The following is a 24,829-nucleotide window of genomic DNA, read 5'->3' as shown; positions in this document are numbered from 1 at the left end:
AGACAAAGGAACGATACATAAACTTAGATACAGCTTCCCTTATTTTAAAGTAAGTATCTTAATGTATGTAAATAATGTTTAATGTTTTCTCAGAATGCTATCACTCCAAACTAAAAGACAAAGAAATAAAATATCATCACAAAATAACCAATTAAAACTATATTAAAGCTTTTGCTTTTAAGCTTTAGCTAAAAAGCTAAAGCTATGAAGGAAACCCTTAAAACTAAATCAAATAAAATCTGTACAGCCCTATTTGAAGACGATTGAAGTTACACGATATTAGTTCCGGGGCGAACGTTTATTTCCTTTGTACTAGCTCTGGTCGTACTATTCATGTTCGACAGCCCTGGGATAACCATGTCTTAAAGCAGTATTTGATCCAGTGTGGGAAAGGGACGCAGCTAGACAAGTCGTCTAGCGCCGTCACTTTCGCACCCTGGAAATAGTCCTGCTTTAAGAGCGCGAAGTACGTCCCTGAACGTCAAAAGCTGTGTCAACGAAACTCGAAGCCATCGCTACGATATTGAAGTCCTTGCTGAGATCTATGCTTAATTTATTGCAAGCCTTGTGCAATGGTGCTCCAGGTTCTTGGGTGTAAGTAGGTGAATATCTTAGTGCTTGCACTTTCTTGGCACTAAATTTTAAGTGCAGTGAGTTTTGTTAAAACAGCAAAGGAACATCAAGTCAATGACTATATGCATCAGCTTAGTTTTTTTTTAATAATTTATTAAAGAACATACACGCACATACACAACCACAATATACAAGTTAGTCAGCAGCCTTTGGTTAGAATAATACGGTGATATGTCAAATAATTAAAAATTCCATACTTTGATAATCAGCAAATTCAGAACAGCGTAAATCGATAAACAATTACAATTTAAAGAAATCATGAATAAAAACTTTAAAATGCCACATATCATACTTATTAAAGTTATATGATATTCGTTAATAAATATTTATAGTTAGGGAGAAGATATCCAAAATATATAGAAACTTCACATAACCTAAGTCAGTCTACCTCATCTAACTTGCCAATGCTCCATTAAAGAAAATCGGATCAGCAAATAACTGAATTTATTATTGAAAGAGCTTTTACTCACTCATGTAGATTAACGATGGTTCCCTTAGGAAACATAATAATTCCTAGATAAAATTTAGTCTAAAGTTTATAATATAAAATTTTGCAATTGGATTCTCTTCTTTTGGGATAAGGGTGACTTTTTAACTTGTGATCAAAGGTTTAATAAAAATAAATCGCCCGCCTCTGCTAGCCACTGAATTGTCTATAATGTTTGATAGTAATATTAGGTACTACACTATAACAGATAAAAGCTTCGGTTTAAAGCTAATATACCATTTAAAACTAATATCGACAAAAGGTATTCAAATGTTTAAGTACATGAATTTTTCATCCGCAATTGATACAGAATTAACTATAAAACAGAAGCAAATAAAAACCCCGTATCACATTTAACATACAATTAATACTCCAGCATTAATTAAAATATACCCTTTTGAATAAAATCCATACAAATTTCCCAGTTATAATTGCTAAAAAACTCATAAACATCAGTGTTTGAACTACGCGGGGCGGAACAAATATGCGCTCTGCTTTCGTTATTTATATGGCATCCTTTGAAAGGAAGAAAAAATAGGCCTAAAAACGCGCCTCTGAAAATCTAAAAATACACGTTGCGATGTGCTTCAAATATATTTCGCATTTTTCCGCACACATCGATGAACTCGCGCTATTTCATGAAAAATATTGAACGTAAACTGTACTTTCCAATATAAATTAACGTTTCGAACAATTGCAGTCTATTCAATATTATATAAATTTCAATTACAGTTATTGATATTTTACTCGTGTATTTGTTTCTATGAGCGATTTTATTGTTGAAACAATTTTGCTATACAGTTTGTAAAATATTGTGCAGTGTTATAAAAGCATATTAAAATATGTTTTCTGAATGAGTAAGATCTAAGGTAGCTTCCCCTGAAATTAATGTTCAAATCAAATGATATTGCTCAGCATGTTAGTAATTCTGTTTTAATTAAAGAAGCTGTAATAATATAAGGTATTCAAATGTTTAAGTACACGGATTTTCATCCGCAATTGATACAGAATCCATACTAATATTATAAATGCGAAAGTAACTCTGTCTGTCTGTCTGTTACTCAATCACGCCCAAACTACTGAACCAATTTGCATGAAATTTGGTATGGAGATATTTTGATACCGGAGATAGGACATAGGCTACTTTTTATTGCGAAATATGTACCACGGGCAAAGCCGGGGCGGACCACTAGTTAACTATAAAACAGAAGCAAATAAAAAACCCGTATCACATTTAACATACAATTGATACTCCAGCATTAATTAAAATATACCCTTTGAATAAAATCCATACAAATTCCCCAGTTATAATTGCTAAAAAACTGTGTTATAATGCTAACGGCTTATCTCAAAACAGAAATATAATTATTGTTATGACATTTTAAACAAGAAAGCAAAAACAAATACAGAAGTTTTTACCTTAACGATAGAAGCTTCAAAATAATGCACTATAATATCTACCTATCTTTCGAAAAGCTTTTTCCTTTTATCATGTAAATCGGAAAATATATGATTGTATCTACGACCTCTCGATTCCCCGTAGACATACCTACAGACAGTCAACAGGTGTATTGCTATAGAGGAAAATGAAGTTACGAAGAAATATGCTCAAACCAGCAAATAACAAAGTTTCCATATAATAATAAGAGTTCGTTGTTTTAAACCAACTTAACATAAATAATTTTTTGCCTAACACGAGTTTAGCTATGCTATAGCCAAATATACAAATAAGTTGAAAGACTTCTTAAATTACGCTACAGTAAAGGTGTTCTAATCCTTAGAATTCAGTCTGATCTTTGTTAGAGCTTTAGGCTTGCCATACCAGCCATCCATGTTAAAAGGTTTGTAGTGACACGTTTTGGAGACACGTATTCAACAGCTGTTTATCTTTTTGTAGTACGGTTTCTTGAATATTTTTTGTATGTTCTATTCGTAATTTTACCATATTTATAGCGTCTCAAGCACATCACAAATTAAATAAAATTGCATTTCAAAGAGCTCATCAAGTAAATTATATGCAACAGTGTACGAAAAACACGCATTTTGAACGTAAAGCCTTGCAAGCCGGTTTTAGCAACAAGTGTGAAACAAAACCTTATACTTTCTTCTTAAGCACAATAAAAAGCAATATGAAACTTTCTTATCAGACATCTCAAAAGCAAAACATAAAGCCTTTCCAAATCTCGCCCAGAACATCTAAAAACAGTGCCCAAATTTAAGACCCAAATCTAAATACAAACCGTGAATGTTTCCACAGGATCTTGTGCAAATCTTGGTATCACGAGAAACTAGCACGACACAAACACGCGATCGATAGCGGGATGAAGACGTGCGCTCGTCTCGACGGCCAGGAATCGACTGGGGTTGGTGGCGCCAAGGGTTGAACCATCTGTTTACAGGACACTACATTCTTGCCAACTATTTGTTTTGAATCCTAACTTTTATACAAGCGTGAAGGGCCCGGTTTGAAATTTCGATTAGATTCATTGTATTTTATTAAAGCCCCGATAAGTCGGTTATTTTTTCTGGGAAGCTGTCAAAGGAATATATACTGGCTTTTATTGGGTACAGCGTTTATGGCTTGTAAATATCGCCTATAAATTACGAAAGTTATTTGAGTTATTAAATTTGACCTCATGCTAAGGGTAGAGTAGTTCTGAATATCTAGAGGGAATATCTTCAATCAATATATGAAAAATTAATCCCTACTTTTCTTGACCTTTCCATTACTTGAGATTTGAGAACGAGTTAAAATATTTCTTCATTTAATTTTGAAACAAAAGACAACTTTAGGTATTTCAATTTCGGAAAAGCTTTACAATTACTTAAACCTAACACCGACAACAAAAACAACGTTTGTCAAGTCGAATTAATAAGAATTAATAAGCTATTGTATCGGATTAAATTTTTTATCATACCGTAAATTGTATGAGTCTTAAAAAATTTAAATGCTCTCCAGATATTTATAAGGTAGAGTAAGAGTGCTCCTTAGCTTCTGAACAAAAATGAACTTAAATTTTGTATAAAAGAATTAAACTGCAATAATTTACACTAACTATTGAAAAAATGATTACAATAAGGTTACCTATTTCATAATATGTATATTTATTTTCATTACAGATGAACCTGCAACCATTCCCGGCACTCTACATAGCGAACACATGAGAGAGGGAACACAATGGGATTTCGGAGGTTTTACTCTAAAAACCCGGCTCCTCTCCCGTCAGTGGATATCCTATTAGGATTTGCCCGTTTGAAAAGAGCATCGTAACCAAATTTATACCACGGTCGATAATGTAGACGGAATAAGTGTAATACCGTTGTAAAACTTATATTTTAAAATGGTATAGCATGTTTGTTTGTAGAAGGTGATCTCTTGATCTGCTGAACTGGTTTTGGATATTCGTTTACTAATAGGAATATCCATACGTGAGAACCTATTATTAACCCTAAGCTAATATTATATGGGGGAAACGTTTATGAGGTTGTAGGGGTTCTGGATCTACTGAACTAATTTTGATAATTCGTCGTTCGAAAGGCACACTATATTTGTGTCATTGACTATATTATTAATCCCGTGTAAAACCGGGTGATGCCGAGCTAATTGGCTAGTCTATATTTATCGTCAGTACATAAACTATTATAAATAAATCTATACTAATATTATAAAGCTGAAGAGTTTTTTTGTTTGAACGCGCTAATCTCAGGAACTACTGGCCCGATTTGAAAAATTATTTCGGTGTTAGATAGCCCATTTGTCGAGGAAGGCTATAAGTTATATATCATCACGTTTAGACCAAAAAGAACGGAACAATGCGGATAAAACCGCAGGGCACAGCTAGTGAAATATATACCTACAGTATAACTAAAAGTATTCAGTTTAAGTATTAGGTAAGTAACGAGCAGTATCATCAAAAATAACGATTAAGTAGAAGCACAACATCAAGTTAGCGTCTCTTACAAGTCTGAAGTTACTGAAATTATATTAGCAAACTAGCTGTGCCCGCGACTTCGTCCGCGTGGAAAAGTGACTGCATAGTAGTTACTACTTAACAAACAATTATTGAGTAAACACGTCTTGAAACACGTACTATCATATACAACTAAATTATAAGTACTTACACATTATTATAAAGTTAAGAAATAAAATAAATAATAACACAAAAGAACTGTTAGTAAAATTTATTACTAAACTGAGCTATAAAACTTAGGTACAGAAGAGTTCAAAATTTCCAGGATGTGGTTATTCTCCCGCTCCCATATTCCTTCTACTTTCACAGACTTTTAACTTTTCCCTTTCACCCCTAGTAAATGGCACAACCGATTTTGATCTAAATTCTAAACCATGTCTAATCATACCTATATATTATGTACATGTCATATCCTTTCGTTTGGTACTCCATTTGGATTATACAGTATCCCCACTATCACCCCAAGGTGCCCTATATGTAATAAACAGATTAACCAATTTTGATAAAACATGACTAATTGTAATTCACACGTCATTTGATATGCCGCTTGATTATATTATTTGACCACATTCGATTATTCATTCCCACTTTTACCGCTATAAATCAATAAATGGATGAACCGATTTTGATTGAATTTGCCTCATCATACTTCTCACGTCAGGTCATGCCCTTTCATTTGATATGCCACTTGGGTATATTATTTGACAACTTTTATTCCCACTTTTATACCTATATCCAATAAATGGATGAACCAATTTTGATAAAATATGTCTTATTGTACTTTACACGTCATGTCTTTCATTAGATACGTCACTTGAGTATATTTGATAAAATTTATTTATTTATTCCCACTTTAACCCCTATATCAAATAAATTGATGAACCGATTTTGATATAATTTGACTTGTTGTTACTGACAGGTCGTCTTTTTTCATTTGATATATCACTAGGGTATAACAGACAACATTCGTTTTTTTCATTCCCACTTTTACCCCTCTACTATATAATAAATGGATGAACCGATTTTGATTAAATACCTATGCCTCATTATACTTCTCACGTCAGGTCATGCCCTTTCATTTGATATGCCACTTAGGTATATTTGACAACTTTTATTGCCACTTTTATCCAATAAATGGATGAACCAATTTTGATAAAATATGTCTTATTGTACTTTACACGTCATGTCTTTTATTAGATACGTCACTTGAGTATATTTGATAAAATTCATTTATTTATTCCCACTTTCACCCCTATATCAAATAAATGGATGAACCGATTTTGATAAAATTTGACTAATTGTTTCTGACATGTCGTCTATTTTCATTTGATATATCACTTGGGTATAACCTACAACCTACATTAACAACTAACATTCGTTTTTTTCATTCCCACTTACCCCTAAATAATATAATAAACAACTAATGTAACAAAAAAACGCATCTAATTCGTATTACCCGTTAGCGAGCTACGGTGGCACAGACAGACACGCAATACACACATAGCGGACATAACACCCCTCTTTTTGCGTCAGGGGTTAAAAATATAATACCTACGACATAATTTCAAAGACCTTTTATATAGAAAATTTACCTAGAAGTAACCATAATGCTATTCGTGCAGGTTTAAGACTTATGAGCAAAAATCTAAATAAAGTTCCTTTGACCCCCCCTACTACCCCCTCAGCATAACCACCCATAAATAAAAGATAAAAAATAAAAGATAAAATCAGTTTAAAAAAGTTCTGTCGTGGACGTCCGTGTGTCTGTATGTGCGGATCCTTTTTCTTGTTAACACGATAGCGACCGAAATACTTTACTAATCGAGTCTTTTTTTTTCTCTTACGCTTGAGTATCCTCAGGAATAGAACCCTTTCATTTTTCAGGGTCTGATTCGATGTGGTTTAATTGTTATTAAATAAACAAAAATAATAATTAATAAATATTTATTAAAAAAAAATTATGAGGCGTGCACTTTTGGATTTTCCAAATTATATTTTTTTACATATTTTCATTGTACAGACACCACTTTTCTAGAATTTTATTATATGTATTGATGATGATGATGATTGATGATTGATTAAATTCCAACTAGTTCTCTCATAGTTTCGAGTCATTTGAAACTGGAATCTTATTATTGTTAAATACCATTTCGTCTGGAGTAAAATGAAATAAATATTTACTTCAAAATAAGATTAATTTCAGTTCATGGGAATATTAAAATTTTAAATTAAATAATAAATAAATCTTTGCATTTTTTGAATTATATTTTCTTCTGTGTTTGAGTGGAAAATTATTGGTTATTTAAATGAGAAAATTATTATTTTACTAGCGGTCCGCCCCGGCTTTGCCCGTGGTACATATGAAAAATAGATGTTGGCCGATTCTCAGACTTACCCGATATGCACAGAAAATTTCATGAGAATCGGTCCACCCGTTTCGGAGGAGTATGCAGAGTGCAGACTAACATTGTGACACGAGAATTTTATATTATCGAGAATTTTATATTATTTTATAATGTACATTTGTAATTCCAACGCACGTTGACCATCAGACGTTGCACGTCATCGTCAAAGCTTGAGGCTATTCAATCATTTCATCTATTTCAATATGTATGTACTTAATATACATAGTGTATTACATTATTTTATTCTTTGATTCTGACGACATTCAATGATTTGATTGCCGACTTTGTTGAGCTTCCGTCTAAGAATATACACGCAAAACAGAAATGCAATTAATTTGTATGAAACAGTACCTATTTCAATGTTGTAATACTATAGCAATACTCTTTAACTGTCTGGATTATATTTTTCGATCTCTATAATATCTCACCTCAATTTCTTAATGACTCGAATCTCTTAAACATGTCCAAATAATGAAGAGTTACCTCGTATAACGCAAACCATAATGACTTTTAAGGCCATTAATATAAAGTCAAATTTTGATCGCGGTCAGTTAAAACGATTATCTTTAATTAATTGTATCCATAGCCCGAGTGGCCTAGCTTCTGCCATAGTATAAAGAGAGAAGTAGGCCGACTCCCAGCGTTTAGGAGCGCACGGTACTTAAACTCGCGAGGCGCAGGCTTATCACTTGTCACGTTGATATTTTAAATAATTTTATTTATAAACAAACACCGACCGCTCACAGCAATGGCACGCCCCTAACGAGAACGGTCCATGAGAAGGAACCGAGCGGCGTTGTGTGCGTGCGACAAGCTTGCGTACGTATATGAACGGGGGGCGTGGCTAAGCGCTACGCGTACATACAAACGGCGCGATTTTGTTCGAAGATAACTTACTTGTTCTCTTTATACTATGCTTCTGACGATTAATTATATCAAATTAATCAAATAGCTTGTAGTGGCGATGAGCGATATTAATTCAAGCATACCTGAGTTTGAGTACTTCTTCTCTGGATGGAGTTAATTAAATAATTTTAAAGAATTCTCAACTTATTCTCATTGCTTTTATAAGTTGGTTCGGAGCTTTTGAAAGGGAAACTGTTTAAATTACCGTTCCATTTCAATATTAATTCTATAAAAAAATTGTTAAAATGTGTTCGATGTATCTACTAAGTACTAACACAATAAAAATTTTTGACCATCTATGACCTTTCCTAGACAAAAACATTCTGGAACATTCCAGAATTGTCTCTCGATCCCTTCAATACGTTCGATACTTAATTTAGCGATATTTGCCCATATCGATATGAACGCACGCGAACAAACAATAACTCTGATGGACAATTACATGCCTAATTCATTTCTATACGCTGTATTGAATGGAGATATCTTTTATCGTAATATAATAAAGTGCTGGAGTGCTCTTTGGATATATTATGTACTATGGTACAATTGGTGCAATTATGTTTGCCAATTAGAGAGATAACTTTAAAGTCGATGTTAATGGTATTGAGTTTTGTGCTGATGTGTTTCAATAAATTGTGAAGATATCTTTTGATATTATTTCAATGCTATATGATAGAATAAGGGAAACTAAACTCATACTATATAATGAAAGATAGAAATCTTTGCGGAAAATCATGCGTCAATTTTTAACAGTGGATTGGTTCAATGCTAGCTGAAATTTTTAGACAACAATTATCAAAATCTATTTATTGATACTTATTTACTTAACGTAATTGGTTGATGATGATGATGATGATTTATTCGTACGTAACAATTCATCTTCATTCAAATGAAATTTACGATACCACTATAAATATTACCAAGTCTATATTCACAAATAGAAAAGAACGAAAAATAAAAATCTATCCCATATAATGTTATCACGCCTTTTAAAACTTCTCGCTACGATAACGCGAAGCTAAATTATGACTTCATAACCGTGGCTTACTTCAATTTCCTAGCCGTTGTACGGCTTTGCGCTAGACAAAACAATTTTCCCTATCTAAAGTGAGTGTTTATGTAATATTACTTTATTACTACATAGTATAAAACAATTCGCTTTGTCTGTCCCTATATCCCTATGTATGCTCAAATCTTTAAAACTACGCAACGGATTTTGATGCGGTTTTTTATTAGATAGTATCTTTTAGTACCTATGTAATTTATTAGCTCTTAGACAAAGCGGGCGAAGCCGCGGGTGGAAAGCTAGTCTAGTATATATTTGCAGCAGCCTGAAACTAATAAGAAACTCTTTTCGACATACTTTTTCGTCCCGGAATGGTGAAAAAAACTTGTAAAACTTTCCGTCGCGTCGCAAAGATGGGATTTAAATTGAATGTTGATCGGCTTAAGGGCGCGGGCACACGATGCGTTGCGGCGCCGCACCGCAAAGATTTCACCGTGTCAGTGGGCACACGAGCGGTGCGGCGCCGTAACGTTTTTATATCGCAGCGGCGTCGTAGCAGCGTTGCACAGCGTGTCCTTCCTTGTGACGCAAAACAACTGAGCGGTGCCGCTCCGACGTCGCACCGCATTCACCCCTCCCCGCCTCGTCTTGGTGGTTACAAGTCCGGTGCGGCGCCGGAGCGCATCGTGTGACATGCCACAGATATTTCTATGTAAGACGACGCAGCGACACCGCTCCGGCGCCGCACCGCCGCCGCAACGCATCGTGTGCCCCCGCTCTAAGTTTCGCTTCCTTGTTTTGTTTATAAATTTTCCATTGCTGGACGTGATAGCGAGATAATAAAGATATTGATTTAATGTTATGAGAGGAGTTAGGAAATATACGTTTAAATCAAATTTACGAGTATCATTCTGACGAGCCATTTGCCTTTTCTATACTACTAGCGTCTACAGCCTTTTTTGTCTTTGAAATAAGTAGAAAGTTAAATTAATATTTTTGTAATACATTTTTAACGGTATATATGTATCTCCAATCTCCTTTCCTCCATTTAATGATTTCAGCAATTAGGGATCAAAGTACATTCGCTACAGTTCATAATCCGCCTTCACAAAAAATTAACACTCCCATAAATTTACCGACTTCCACGAAATGCTTTCAGGACCATACAATTAAAAATAATCCCGAATATCGGATGTGTTTTTGTTTTATAATCCCCAATTAGGGAGGTCCAGAGTGACCTATTTGTTACTTTACTGAACAAGCTGATTCTGATTTTATACTGCACTTCTTTGCCACAAATAATATAATACCTACTGCTATATGCATACAAGCTTTTGCTTAGAGTGTGTACTGCATCCATCGCAGATTATGTTTGCGTGATTGTTTTGATTTCTGACTGTAATTATGTTGGTACTGCAACGTGGACAGACGTGAAAGTATTCTATTTTTTAGTACTAGTTGTTATTTTCCAATTACTGTAATATTAAAGTAGATAGTTATTACATTTTTTGAGGTTTTGACTTACCATTAAAAATATAGGTAGATACCTACTTCTTTTTATCGACATCCGCTCTAATTTTTATCCCGAGTGATATCCATTTTTTTTTTGCATATCTGGTTGCTTTAAAGTGATTACCTGAAAGAAAAATGTCCATTTAGAATAAAGGAAAATGCCCCTGCCCCATGGATCACCACGGAAAGGCGAATTCATTTTAATTAACCATCGTGTCTTAAAAAAGTTAAAAGTTTTTCTTGATGCGAGCTACGTATTTTAAATTTTAATAAAGTTATCTTGAAGTTATCTTTTTAGGTTACAAATATAATTTTTTTTTAATATTTTAATAAAATTATTGCTTAGGTAGGTATTATAGGTACACCTTGAAAATATAATTTAAAAGAACCAATATTATTAGTGCGCTTGCGCAAACACAACTAGTTAGGTAGACGTTCTCTATTATTTACATAGCACCTAAATGTAAATCGATACGTAATACGTTTGGATTTTCCCGTCATATATTTATTTTTCAAATTTATTAATACGCGAGTTAAATAAACATATTAATATCGATTAATTAATTCTTTTTTAATGATAACATGTTATTAGATTAAACATAACCGAATTAGATAGTTATTTTGGAACTCGCCCACATCGGTTCCATGGTGTAATGGTTAGCACTCTGGACTTTGAATCCAGCGATCCGAGTTCAAATCTCGGTGGAACCTAATATTTTTATATTTATTATATTTTATTTAATATGAAATTAATTTAAATTTTTACATTTGATTATAACTATTATGCGATATTTTGCAACTTTTTTTACTTCTTTCTAAATTTCATAGGTTATTTCAAGATTCAATTTTGAATATAGGATTATATTTAATTTGCTCTATGTTGTTTACAAAGTTCTTTTTAATTAAATAAATTGATTAATTATAATATAAATAAATAATAATATACCTTAACAAAAGTAAGTTATCTTGATAAAGGGGTTTAATTTTATTTAATAAGTAGGCATAGATCTTGTAATCAAACCACAGCCACAAATCACACAAATACTACATCCATCAATAATATTATACAACACAATTTCCTTTCCTCAAATATCACAAAAAAACATCAACTCAATACAACCCAAACCTAATTTAACTGATTAACTGTGGCCAAAATATGCCCAAAACCTCAGCTAAAAATTTCAATCCCTCCGAGTGCAAAAGGGTTAGATCGTAAGACAGCTGTGATTTCGATAAATGAATAATACGGAACGAAATTGCTTTTCTCGATTCCTGGGTTCCCTGGGAACGCATCCATTATGTACCACCACAGATAATATATATAATACTATAAAATATATAAATATACTATGTACCACTACGTGCTAAGCCTTGGTTAGGTTAAATCAAAATTTCCTAGATCAATTTTGGATTGATTTACGACGTTTGAATGTAGGTGAAACTAAATTTTCTTGTCTTTCGTGTAGCAACACTTTTAAAATGAGAAGGAATGATTCTGTGAATTTTTTATTTCAAAATGATTACTTGGTATTTCATATAACATCTCAGATGTCGTAATTGATTATTTTCTCTCATATTTCTTTATTTAATAAGTAACTAGAACTTCCTTTAGTTCATCCAGGATTTGGTGTTTCACCATAATGTTTTAATCGCAAGACATCTTGCTACTTTAACCACCACCTAATCAGACGCACTATTTAGTTCCTGCCTAACAACCACATACTCTGTCCAAAGTCTACCTAACCAGATTCCCATTAACCCCTTCAATGGAAACAAACACGGAACGTTGAGATGAAATTTATTTAGTGACATGTCAACAGCGACCAGTTACCAAATACCATCAGCTTATTTGTGGACCGTATTGACATGAAAAATCCCAGAGTTTTTCTGTTACGCTCTTGTTTGTCTCGGCTGCAAATAACAGAGCAAACAAACTGACGCAAATAAAGACTGGACAAATAAAGGCTTTCGAAAAAAACACTTTAAACTCTTTGAAGGTGGGCACACTGTTGTGGTTGTACTGTGAATTAAACGGATAAACACTTCTGTTCTGTGGTATCGTGTGTATTTTGTTTGTATTTTGTTTCTTTCGGTTAAGCGTAAATTAATATAAACGACGTTTATATTTTTCTTTGTCTTTAAAAAAGTTAGTTCTTTTACTCACGTAGAAAATAAACCTTTTTGATATAATTTTTATTACCTTTTGCTTCAAAAAGAAAGTTATCATAAATGATAACATATTTTCATAAGACTATTTTAAATTTTAATCCAGACACTAGACGACTATATAATTTCATTATTTATACGTAGTAATATCATTTTAGTATTAACTAGCAATCAAACGATGCACATCAAGGCGATTAATATTACCTAGCATAAACGGTACAATACGGTAAAATGTACAAAGAGCAGTTTGCTAATTGCGTAGTGAGCATACGCGAGATTCGTCTACTTCGATAATAAATCGACCCAAGTCAGTATATTTGCCAAGATCTTACAGCCTTTGTAGACCGTCTGGTTGCAGCGTGTGATGTCATGTCGGTTGGTGCTAACATACGGGCTTTTAATAAGGATTATTTTGGTGCAGACAGTCTTATGCTGGATTCGGACGTTTATGTGCGGTATGTGAAGACTAATTCCTACTATTGGCGCGATGCATCACACGATAAACGAACGCCCGTAGTGACAGTTTTGGGAAATAGTTTTGAGAACTGCTCTGTGTTTAGATTTAGTGTAGTCTGTGTTGTATGACAATAAATTCTGATTAGAGGTTTTTAGATGATAGCCATATAAATTTAATTTATAAGGACTTCACTTGTAATGAAATATGTTATTTCATTTTACCGGAAATAATAGCTTAATTTTTCTTTCTGTTTTAGAAATGTCTTCGAATCAAAGCAAACCCCTTTTGTATTTATAATACGAAGAAATACGTACTTCTATTATTCAAATATCCCTATCAATTCTTTCCTTACAAATTTTAAACATTTTAAAAGTCATCAACAACATTACTATTTGCCCCAAAACTCCTCATTTGCTTTGAACCAAATTCCAGTTTTGCTATTGATCTCTCGAAATCCATCCATCCAAAACCCAGATCCTTTGATAGATTCTGAACTAGATTTCAGTTAAACCGGATAATGTTTTGCAAAAGCGACCTTTGCGACATGGAATCCGAAGATTAATTACTCAGCAAACAAATAGTACGGTCAGAGTAATGTACTAGCGTTGTGCTGCGGCTTCCTGCTTCTAAATCTGGTTGCGTCTGGAGGGCACGCGCTTGAGTTCGTCGTTTTGTTGACACTCTGGTTGTGGACTCAATCGTATTGTTGGAGCGTTGATAGAGATGTTTATTTGCACTAATATAGTACAAGTAATGTTGTCATTCTTTTTAATATTATATACATAATTATAATTGTGTTTTATTGATGTTATGACATGATTTTTGTGTTTAGAGACTAGAGTATGGCACAGCTGTGGAAAAATTTACTAACGATGACAATATTTCACTAATAGCAGGCCACATTATTTTTTAGTCACATAGGCGTTTTTTTTTATCCCGTTTATTATTCCCCTGTCTATAAATTATTATCTGTGCCATATACAACCAGAACCCTGTAGGCACAATTCTTTTTTGAAGTGAAACTTCTTTATCGGGGTTGGAAAAAAAATTTGTGTAACATTTTTTCGTTACGCGTGACATTTTTCTGTTACGCGCCATCTGTTTCTTATCCCTACCACGCGTGATTCGACGTATTTCTGTAAAGTTGCATATAGTAAATTATTTTTTGTAAAATAAAGAAGTTTCACTTCTTACGTGTGTACACTAGTACACGCACACATTTTTTTTCTGTAACAACTGCCATGAAATCTACCTTCGAAAAATCGACACAATTTTGCAAACAAAACGATATATTTATCATCGCGATTCGGGGAAGAAACACTCTATACGGCAAGAAAAATCACTACATATTAATTTTCCATAAAGAAATATTTTCTAAGGGTGTTTTTTTTATTATGTGTACCTAGCATACCTAGGTATATAAAAATATTTATAAGTACCTATTATTTTTTTAACCAACATGTAATCGCAATGAATAGCTATCATAAAATTAGTATTTGCAAACAGCTAGGATATTCGAGTTAACTGCATTCCGAACCGGTGGTAAATGGTAAAATTATGTTATGACAATTCAAAAGTGGCGAAGAAGTGGAATTGAATAAATAAATGCTTGAGTTTATAGTGTTAGTTTGAGTATAACCTTTGCAATCTAAAACGTACTCTACGACTGTCCTCTTAAATGTTGACATACTTGTTAAAATACCACCAGTTAAGTGCAAAGCATCAACACCGATCTCGTTAGATTTTACGCCTAACTATCTGTCGAATTATCGACCTTAATGCACCGTAATACGACACTTGATATCCTCACTTTGATTACATCCCGCGTCTTGCAAATTAATTGCCTCTAATGAGACACGAGAAATAGTAAGATCAATGAATATCTCGATCGACCCTATTCCAAGGAGATAGAGTTCAATTTTCAGAGTAGAAGAATTCTTTTACCGAATATTTAAGCGGATCACCATTATTTCTAACATTGTGAGAAGCCAGGGATTAAAGAGCCAAATTATTAGTTGAATATTACGCGCTATAAAAGATTTCATTTGTTTTTTACATACAATTTCTTAAGTTAATATTATAGCATCTTTTTTGTTTTATTTCCACCCGAACTTGATTGCGGGACATGTCAACAAGATTTTGTGGTAAAGGTAAGAAAATGTAAACTACATATAATAATATGTTTCTCAATAAAGATTACTTTGTTGATATAGATATGCTTTTCGATAATAAAACCACTCAAATCGGTGTAGCTTTGATTCAAATAGTAACAAATAAGCCAATTCAAAACGTAGGTACTTTCCCTTATTAGATTTGGCATATAGGTTAACCTATATCCCAAATCAATCAAGTCGGTGTAGTTTATGGTTCAAATGGTAACAAATAAGCAAATAAGCCGATTCTTATTAGTTAACCTATCTCCCAAATCAAGACGGATCCCATCCGTTCTCAAGATGTCGCATGCAGCTAAGGCTTAATTAAGACACAGGCATTACGAATGCAGGATACGAGTTCACGTAATTGCATTCACTCGGCTTTGAATTGTTTACTGCGAAATGAGCTTCGTCACAGGTTGTCTTGTATCGATTGATGTCACTATTAGTTGGAATGATTAATAAAAGCGCACAATCTGTTGAATTAAAATACACAATAAAGAAGGATACATCTATTTGATTACTAGCGGTCCGCCCCGGCTTCGCTCGTGGTACATATTTACGTTTTCTCTACATAAAAACCATCCTCGTACTTCAAGGAATATAATAAAAAAAGAATTATCGAAATCGGTTCAGCCGTTCTCGAGTTATGCGCTTACCAACACATTTTGCGATTCATTTTTATATATAAGAAAGATACATATTACTGAGAACTAGGTACTTCAAGTACATTGAACTGATTTATGGGAGAATTATTGCAATGAGATATTTAGTATTTACTCAGTTTAAAAAGCTGTAATTGAGCACAAGAAGCTAGCAAGCGAAGTGTGTTATGGACGACTTTTAGTCAAATATTTATTGAGATTCATCTAGCACACAGAGATATTAACTTTTTTTAATATATGCCTTTATAAGGATACTATAGTGTCTACATATAAAAATTAAGAAAGATTAATTGTACTGATGATTACTGCAGTTCAAAATTAAATCACAATTATAAAGACGTATAAATTAGTTTCACTAGCACAAAATAAGGATTAGTGCACTCAATATCATTGCAATAATATTATCTCTAATCCCAAATCCACCACAAACCAAACGCTTCCATAAAATTTAATACAAATAGCTAATTTAATTCAAACCGTAACCATATCAAAAGCTCACGAATCAATAACAGACAATCAGAGCTGAATATTCGGTAGTTAGCCTTCGCCTGACGTCACTTGATTATGCACTAATTAATCGAATACAGTACAGCCTTTGACTATGTCACCGTACTGACTGCGAAACATGGCAATACAGTTGTGGTGAACGGAGAAACAATGTGTGACATAACTTTTGTCTACCTATCGCTTATACAATTCTGAAAGATATATGTAAGATTTTGGCTTGTAATAAAAATATTAAATTACAGTGGATCCCATCCCACGTTGGATTATTTGGTAATGAGGTAGCTGATCGACTTGCTAATGAAGCAGCATGGGATGGGCCACTATTTGAATGTTCACCAACATGCTCAGATATGTTGCATTTACTCAAAAAATATTGTATTAATATTTGGAAATTGTATTTTGATGAGCGGTCACTGTGTAAAGGAATATGGTACAAAACTATACAACCCGATCTTACTCGCTCACCATGGTTTGCTGGAGCAAAATTCAACCGAGCCGAACTAGTTACGGCGTTCCGACTCCGTTCTGGACACATCCCACTGAACAGTTTTGCATACCTTATGAAGAAAGTTCCGACTCCTAGATGTTCTGAGTGTGACATGATTGAGGATGTGTATCATATTTTGGTGGAATCTGTTCGGAATGAAGCGGAGCGATATTCATTTACATCTGTAAATGGTATATACAATTTGCGAGAGGTGGGACTGATAAATTCCTTGTTATCAAGTCCTATCTCTCATATTACTAGAAAGTTGTATAGTTTTGTACTTAAAGGAATTAGTCGTAGACCATAGATATTTTTTAGTTTGTACCTTAGAATTAAAATAGTTAAGATGTCCCTATGGGGATGACATGTTCAGTTTATGAACAAATCCCCTTTTATAAAATAAAGATTAAAAAAAAAAAAAAAAAAACTTTTGTCTTTGATAACTAATTGTTATTTTGATGTACCTATTTCTTATGATAGGTCTTCCTATGCGTAATTGAATAAAGTTATTTTAAACTTGAATAAAAAATTGTAGACTAACTACAATTACTTCAAAAATTTGATGGTCAATTTCGCATTCTTCTTCAATTTTTAACGCGAGATAAATAATGTACATAATGAATAAGTCGTTGTTCAAATGCAAACTTTTCAATAAAAATGCTGCATTTTAACTATGTATTCACTTGTCCGGTATTTCATGTCATTCAATTCTTTCTCTTTCGTTTATAATATGAGTGAGAAGCACTTCAAAAAAGCCAAGTTACCTACAAAGCAATTTACTTCCCCTCTTTTACAAACACCTCTTTATCAAAATATACACACACTACTTGGGACTATCGAAACAATAAATCTTACTTACGTATTTACATACATTTACAAGTTCCAAGTGAAAAGTTAACTAAATAACTAGGCTCGCAGACGGTGACCAATCATTTTGTGGTCTGGGGACCGCAACTTAATTGCCTTAGTTTAAATTAACTGTGGGTTGTTCTTGTAATACATAGCATATCATTTGAGGGATAATTGTTTTGGTGTTTGATTTTAGAGGTTGTTGTGTAGCAGTTATTAGATATATATTGAAATTAAAGACGACGCGACGTTTCGAACACTTTACAGCGAGCGTGGTCACGGGGAGACTCGGGTAAATAATATAATGAATAAATCGCGTTTAAAATCCGTTAAAAAGTCTTTAATTTCTAAATGTTTAATACTAGCGTAAAATCAAACACTAGAAAATAGTTATAAGAAATGTTTAGCTTATTTTTATCTTCATATTTAAGTTAATTTTCATTTTAAATAAGTATATGTATACGAAATGAAATGAAAACTAAATGAACGAATTGAGACATTTCATCATTACTAAGCTGTTTGAAAGACGACTGCTTACTAGCAATTTTGAAGCTCTATTCATATTTATGCAGTTACATTCGTCATTTTGCTAGTTAATTTCTATATAGCATTTAATAAAATCAGATCTTATGAACTTAGTAATAAATATTGCTATATTCATTAAATAAATATTTTGCAAAAAAAATGCGACCAAGACATGGTGTTCCTACAAAAATAAATTCTGATACCTGTCTTGGCGTGTCATTTGTGAAGTTTTTGATTTATGTTTGGAAGTGGGCTTTGTTCAGACTAATGCGACTTGACTGGATGTTTCTGTATATTATATGGAGAAATAGGTAGTAAATTTTCGACTTTATAGAAGAAGAAATAAGTATGTGGTTAAATAGGTGAAAATAATGTGGTTTGTTACACATATTAAGTTGACAATAAGTTATAAGCGTGAAATCGAATGTAGAAATAGTGTAAATGCTTGATAATTGTGTTAAAGTTTATACATAGGTTATCTTAACTCATTGATTTACCCACCGTAAAAAATGTTTACAATGTGAAGCAACCAAAGACAAATAAAATATACAGTTAGGTATTTCAATTTTTAATATTTAACTCAAATACTATTCAATCAAATGAATACTTCCACATATCATTCCCTCATCATCATTCCCTAAATTGAGATATTTTTCGAAACATCAAAAACATATTTTCTCAAGCCCTCTTTCACTCAATTCCAAACTTCCAAACAACATTAAACGCGAAATCTTAATAAGATTCACAGTTTTGTCACATGAAAATAAAAATGAAAAAAAAAACAGTATTTCCACAGAATATTTTAACAAACGCCCCCGGTGCGTCCATTCAACGGATCGCAGTGAAATAATTCTTTTCTCTGAAACTGCGTGTAACCTCGACTGTTTCACACGAAGCCCTTTGTTTTATTTTATTCATAGTGAATAGTGTAAGTTTGAATGTGAGATTTAATAAAATATAAATTCGCGTTAAGACTAATTGACTTAAACGTAGTTAAATCTTAATTATGAATTTATTTGGTGACTATTCAGACGTTGGTCTGGCCTATTATCTTTTTTCCGTGTTTACTCTCCATAAGAACATTCATGGTGCCAACAAAAACATAAAAAATAGCCGAATTGATAGAGCCGTTCTTGAGTTTTAGCTTAGCCACACATTTGGCGATTCATTATTATAGATAAATAATTTATTATGTACATTCAGGTTGTTGAGTATGAAACAAACTATAAAAACATTTATTTCTAACATCTGATTCAATAATCTTTCTAATATACTAACACTTGACTAAACAAGGTACATGATTGGTGAATTATTTTATTTTTGTAATCATAGTTCATGTTGCTTTCTTTCACAACGCATATATTTTTGTATGTAGATAGACAGATTTTGTAGTAGAAAATTTTAGATAATTCAGGTGAAGATGAAGACTTGCCATTCAAATACAATTTACCTCACCCTATTGATCCTATTTCCATTATTACCTACATAATAAGTTTAAATGTATCAATTCAAAACTATTCAGCAGATAAAAAATCTTAGATTATTGTCTCATTCATAATTCTTATATCCATCTAAACATATGAAACGATTTATACCAAAAAACGAGATCAAATATCAATCTCATGCCACTTGGCCATTCATTTTCATTCTTCACATCACATAAATTCACGTGACTTGCAGAAATGCTCTATTTTATCTCGTTAGTAAAGAATTATCTTGTCAATTTATACCAAATATAGATAAGTGAATACGAAATAATTTAATTACGAAAAGTAACAGTCATATTATTAGTTTTATTACTTGTAACATTTTCTTCTAGTATAGGTAACTACCTAAAATCTAAATGATGGGACTCAAAAAATTAATTAATATTCGAAAAGAACAACATTTTAATTACCTTCTCTATAAGTACAAAAATTACAAGATTAGATTTAAAGATTAAAAATACACCTACAATATTTTACGAAAACAAATATATCTACTGTAAAACCAACCAGCACATCATATTCAGCCTTTCCATGTAACGATCTAATTCAAAGGGAATTATCCACAAAGAAATTGATAGAAAACCGATCCCACAAAACCCGATGTTAGCCAGCCCAAAATCATTTTTATATAGACGGTCAATCTTAATCCTCAATTCACTCGAAACGGTTATTCGCAACTCGGTTTCATTTCAAGGAAATCCGTGAATAAACAGAGAGAAGCAAATAGCTGGTAATACCGGTCATAGTATAAAGAGAGAAGTAGGCCAACTCCTGACGTTTAGGAGCGCACAGTACCTTAACTCACGAGGCGCAGGGTTGTCACTTGTAACGTTGATATTTTAAATACTTGTATAACCAAACACCGACCGCTCACAGCAATGCCGCGGCCCTCATGAGACAGGTCCGCGAATTTCCAAAGGCTATACAATTACAGTGAAAGTGGAAACTCAAATGGCTTTGCTTTTGTATATGTAGAAAACTTAACGAATGCCCATGGGTAGGAACCGAGCGGCGTGGCCAAGCGCTCCGCGTACATACAAACGGCGCGATGTATCTTTGTTCGAAAATAACTTACTTTTCTCTTTATACTATGTAGCTTGTAATACCGGTGCACGGTGCATACGCAAATATCCAATATGGCCGCCAATATCGTGACGGTCTCATCATAATATCTTTGGGAGATTAGAAAAACGAACATTTCTGAGCGTACCGTATTTTCTGCTCTACCGTATTTAAACTCTGTGTTTGTAGAATTGAAGAAACTTATAGTTAGAACTTAGAGGATAATTTTTATTGAGTGTGTTTTAAGTATGCATGTTTATGGTAAAGTCATTTACTTAAACTAAATAGTTATCAAACCTATATCTTATAATGAATTCGGTATATAAATTCTTGTAGAGACGAGATATTTTAATAGGCGCTACAAGTTGTCAGCAATCAGATGTTTAAGGTTAAAACAAATAGGTTTGTATGCCAAGTATTAAATAGATAAATATTAAATAACAATTTTTAAGTAATATAATTTTTAAGTACCTTTTTTCTAGCATGATACCTTTAAACTAAAACAATCGCGAAACCAAAGTAACATGTACAAAATCATGATAATAATTAAGACCCTGCTACAATCGCTTGGCAAAACTGGCTACAATCGCTTGGCAAAACTTCCTAATAACCTCATGTATAACCGCTTGTTGTATTAACATTTTGATTAAGAAACAAAAAGATAGTTAAATAATAATAATATATATATATATATATATATATATATATATATATATATATAATAGTAAAAATTTTGAAATACTTTTTATTAGTCTCTTTCTTTTTTTAACAAAGTTTGCTAAATATGCGTTAGGGCTTCGTATATTTAGGGACGTAGTAATGCTGCTTGTCCTGACTCTTTAATTTAAAGAAAAAATTTTGATTCAATTGCCAAATCAGTCAAGCAGTTTATAGTTAATTCGTAGATAGTCATCAAATCTTTCCTCTAAAATATTTGTTAGTGAATATTTCTTTAAGACTTAGGCATATATTATTCTTTAAGAAAAGGCATTCAAGTCACCCAAATTGTATTCACTTTTTATGGTTTTCAGTGAACCTTTCGGTAAGGGCTAGAGCGATTACTCAACTACGAAAATAAGTAACTCACTTTATGTAGACATTACGTAGCGTCATAAGAAAACACACGAACAAACAAATTTGAACCTTATTCGTTTCAAATATATTCCATTTTTCCATAGCAGTGACACGCCAATGCTATTTTAGGGACTTCCCAATGCAAAAAAGGTTCGATTCTTAATATTCACAAACTAACTTATTGAAACCCCAGTTGCCCCTTATAAGAGAGAACCTAAATCAACGTCAATCTTCTGATAAATATTTATTTATTTAAGATGCTTCGTACAAACTGTGTTATATTGAGTAATTAGTCTTGGTACTTGTAGTTGAAGTCTATTTCAGCATATTTGATACTTGTAGTAATTAATTAGGACGCCGTGTATACTATTAATCTTAGTTTAAACAAATTTCATCTTAAATTAATGTTATAACCGTTGAAGATTTTGAAGCCGTTTAGAACATCATTAATGAGTATAATCCTTAGGTTTGTAGGTTATAGTGTTTATTTAAGGGCTTTACTATGTTTTAGATAAACCACAAAATGTAAATAGAGGTTCGAAATACATATTCTGCGTTATCTTATAATATTAATTCAAATATAATTTTGTATATTATTGTGACTTATATTTTATGTTAGCCGTTTACATTTATTCGGTTATAGGAATTTGTATCAGCTGACTACCGACAGCAAATGTTCACATGCGGTACCAAGTGATCACACCATCAGACCCTTTCTAAATATGTATGCCTACTTAAAAAAATAAGTAACAAGAAAGGTTTAATCATTTTTGTCATCGTCATGTACCTTCTTTCAAATTTGTCCATTGAAAGTGGGCCAAATATAAAGGTTAAATACAAACATACATGTTAAACTAATATAAGCGTGTTAAAACTGCAGCTCTGGCGTTGGTACGTCAAGTGCAACTAACCCTTCCCACTGAATTCATAAACAGCAAAGTTGGAAACACACTTATTTCGACATGTTTTATTAATTTACTTGCGAACTTCGAGTTCCCATTCAAGACTTTAATGACTTCGTTTAGTTACAAACACTTTGCTGAGTGCTATAATTGGCATTAATATTTTACTTTGGGATTTTCCATAACACCACTATTAATAGCTACTTATTAGATACTAGCTTACCGCCCGCGGCTTCGCCCGCTTTGTCTAAAACCTAATAAATTATATACATATACATTATAAACATTATATATCGCATCAAAATCCGTTGACCGTTAGTTATTAATTTTAAAGATTTAAGCATACAAAGGGACATAGGGACAGAGAAAGCGACTTTGTTTTATACTATGTAGTGATAGTGATGATAAACAAGTAATGATGATTGCAAGAGAAGTAGGTAGGTTTTAATAGACAAAGCTTTCATAGTTCACAAGAGGTGATATCTTGTTACGATAAATTTATAGTGACGTAAATATGATGTAACTATGATAATGTACCTATACGTTGGTATGCAAACCAGTAGGAACATTCATAAAAATAGCGTAATACACGCTGGTTACCTACGTTACTAACATTACATTTAGAAATTCAAAATTTACCATCAGCTATTTCATTCTAGAAGAAAAAACATATCCAGTACAGATAACAAGGTTCTTCGAAGCATCATGGAACATTCATCAATAGATTTCTACACAATTGCAAGATGGAATACCCAACCAATAATACCAAGAACCACAAAATCACGCTCAGCAGTTAATTAAACTGGAATCTCTTCAATTCTGATTTAGAAACTTCAAGTCCATCGAGTTGCAGTTTGTTTTACAATTAATTCCCTCAACATCTACGATTGTCTGCGATGGATACTGTAACTATTTGTTGGAAGGTTTTTGTGTGGAAGACGGATCTCGCGGTTTCTTGTTTTTAATTAATTTGTTCTTGAAGGATCGACTTTTGAGTCGGTATTCGAAGACGTTCATTTTGAACGCTTTCTTTTAGTTAATCTCTAAGTACATAGATCTGCTATAAAAAACTGGATAGTACACACACTTAATATCTATAGCAATTTATAATCTAACTTAATTTTTTTGCAAAATTTAGAGATTTTGTCACTTTGTCCTACAATTGTTGCCTATTTAAATTGGAATTAATGTTGGAGTGTAGGAAATTTTTATGACCTTTTTTCCATATACTAGGCATATGAAAGTAAAACCAACTGACTAAATTTTAAGTATGTGAAGGACTTTCCACTAACAATTTATCTCAATCGAACCCTTATTTATTTATTTATTTTATTTATTTTTTACATACATAGATTCCTTACAGCTATTTGTATTACAATATTTATAACTAACTTTAACAAAACAATACGCCAATAAAAAGGAATACCAATAATAAGACAATTAATGTGACAGTAGTTTTACATTAATTATAACAATGACAAAGTGGAAAAAATTAGTATCTTCTTCTTATATATAAAAATGAATCGCAAAATGTGTTGGTAAGCGCATAACTCGAGAACGGCTGAACCGATTTCG

At 32.7% G+C, this 24,829-nt stretch overlaps 1 protein-coding gene and 1 non-coding gene across 3 annotated transcripts in view; one reads left to right on the top strand and one right to left on the bottom strand.

Moving 5' to 3' along the window:
• Window positions 1–24,829, bottom strand: part of LOC149910686 (pseudouridylate synthase RPUSD2-like) — a 335,797-nt gene that overhangs the window by 242,039 nt on the left and 68,929 nt on the right. The window lies entirely within an intron of this gene.
• On the top strand, window positions 11,560–11,631 carry TRNAQ-UUG (transfer RNA glutamine (anticodon UUG)). Its single transcript has one exon. It is a non-coding gene; the product is annotated as a tRNA-Gln (tRNA).

The sequence above is a fragment of the Colias eurytheme genome, chromosome 2, assembly GCF_061535395.1.
Source record: "Colias eurytheme isolate Ceu_HAF_F1 chromosome 2, ilColEury1 Martin Lab GWU primary, whole genome shotgun sequence".
Taxonomy (NCBI): domain Eukaryota; kingdom Metazoa; phylum Arthropoda; class Insecta; order Lepidoptera; family Pieridae; genus Colias; species Colias eurytheme.
This window is presented reverse-complemented; position numbering and strand designations above follow the sequence as displayed.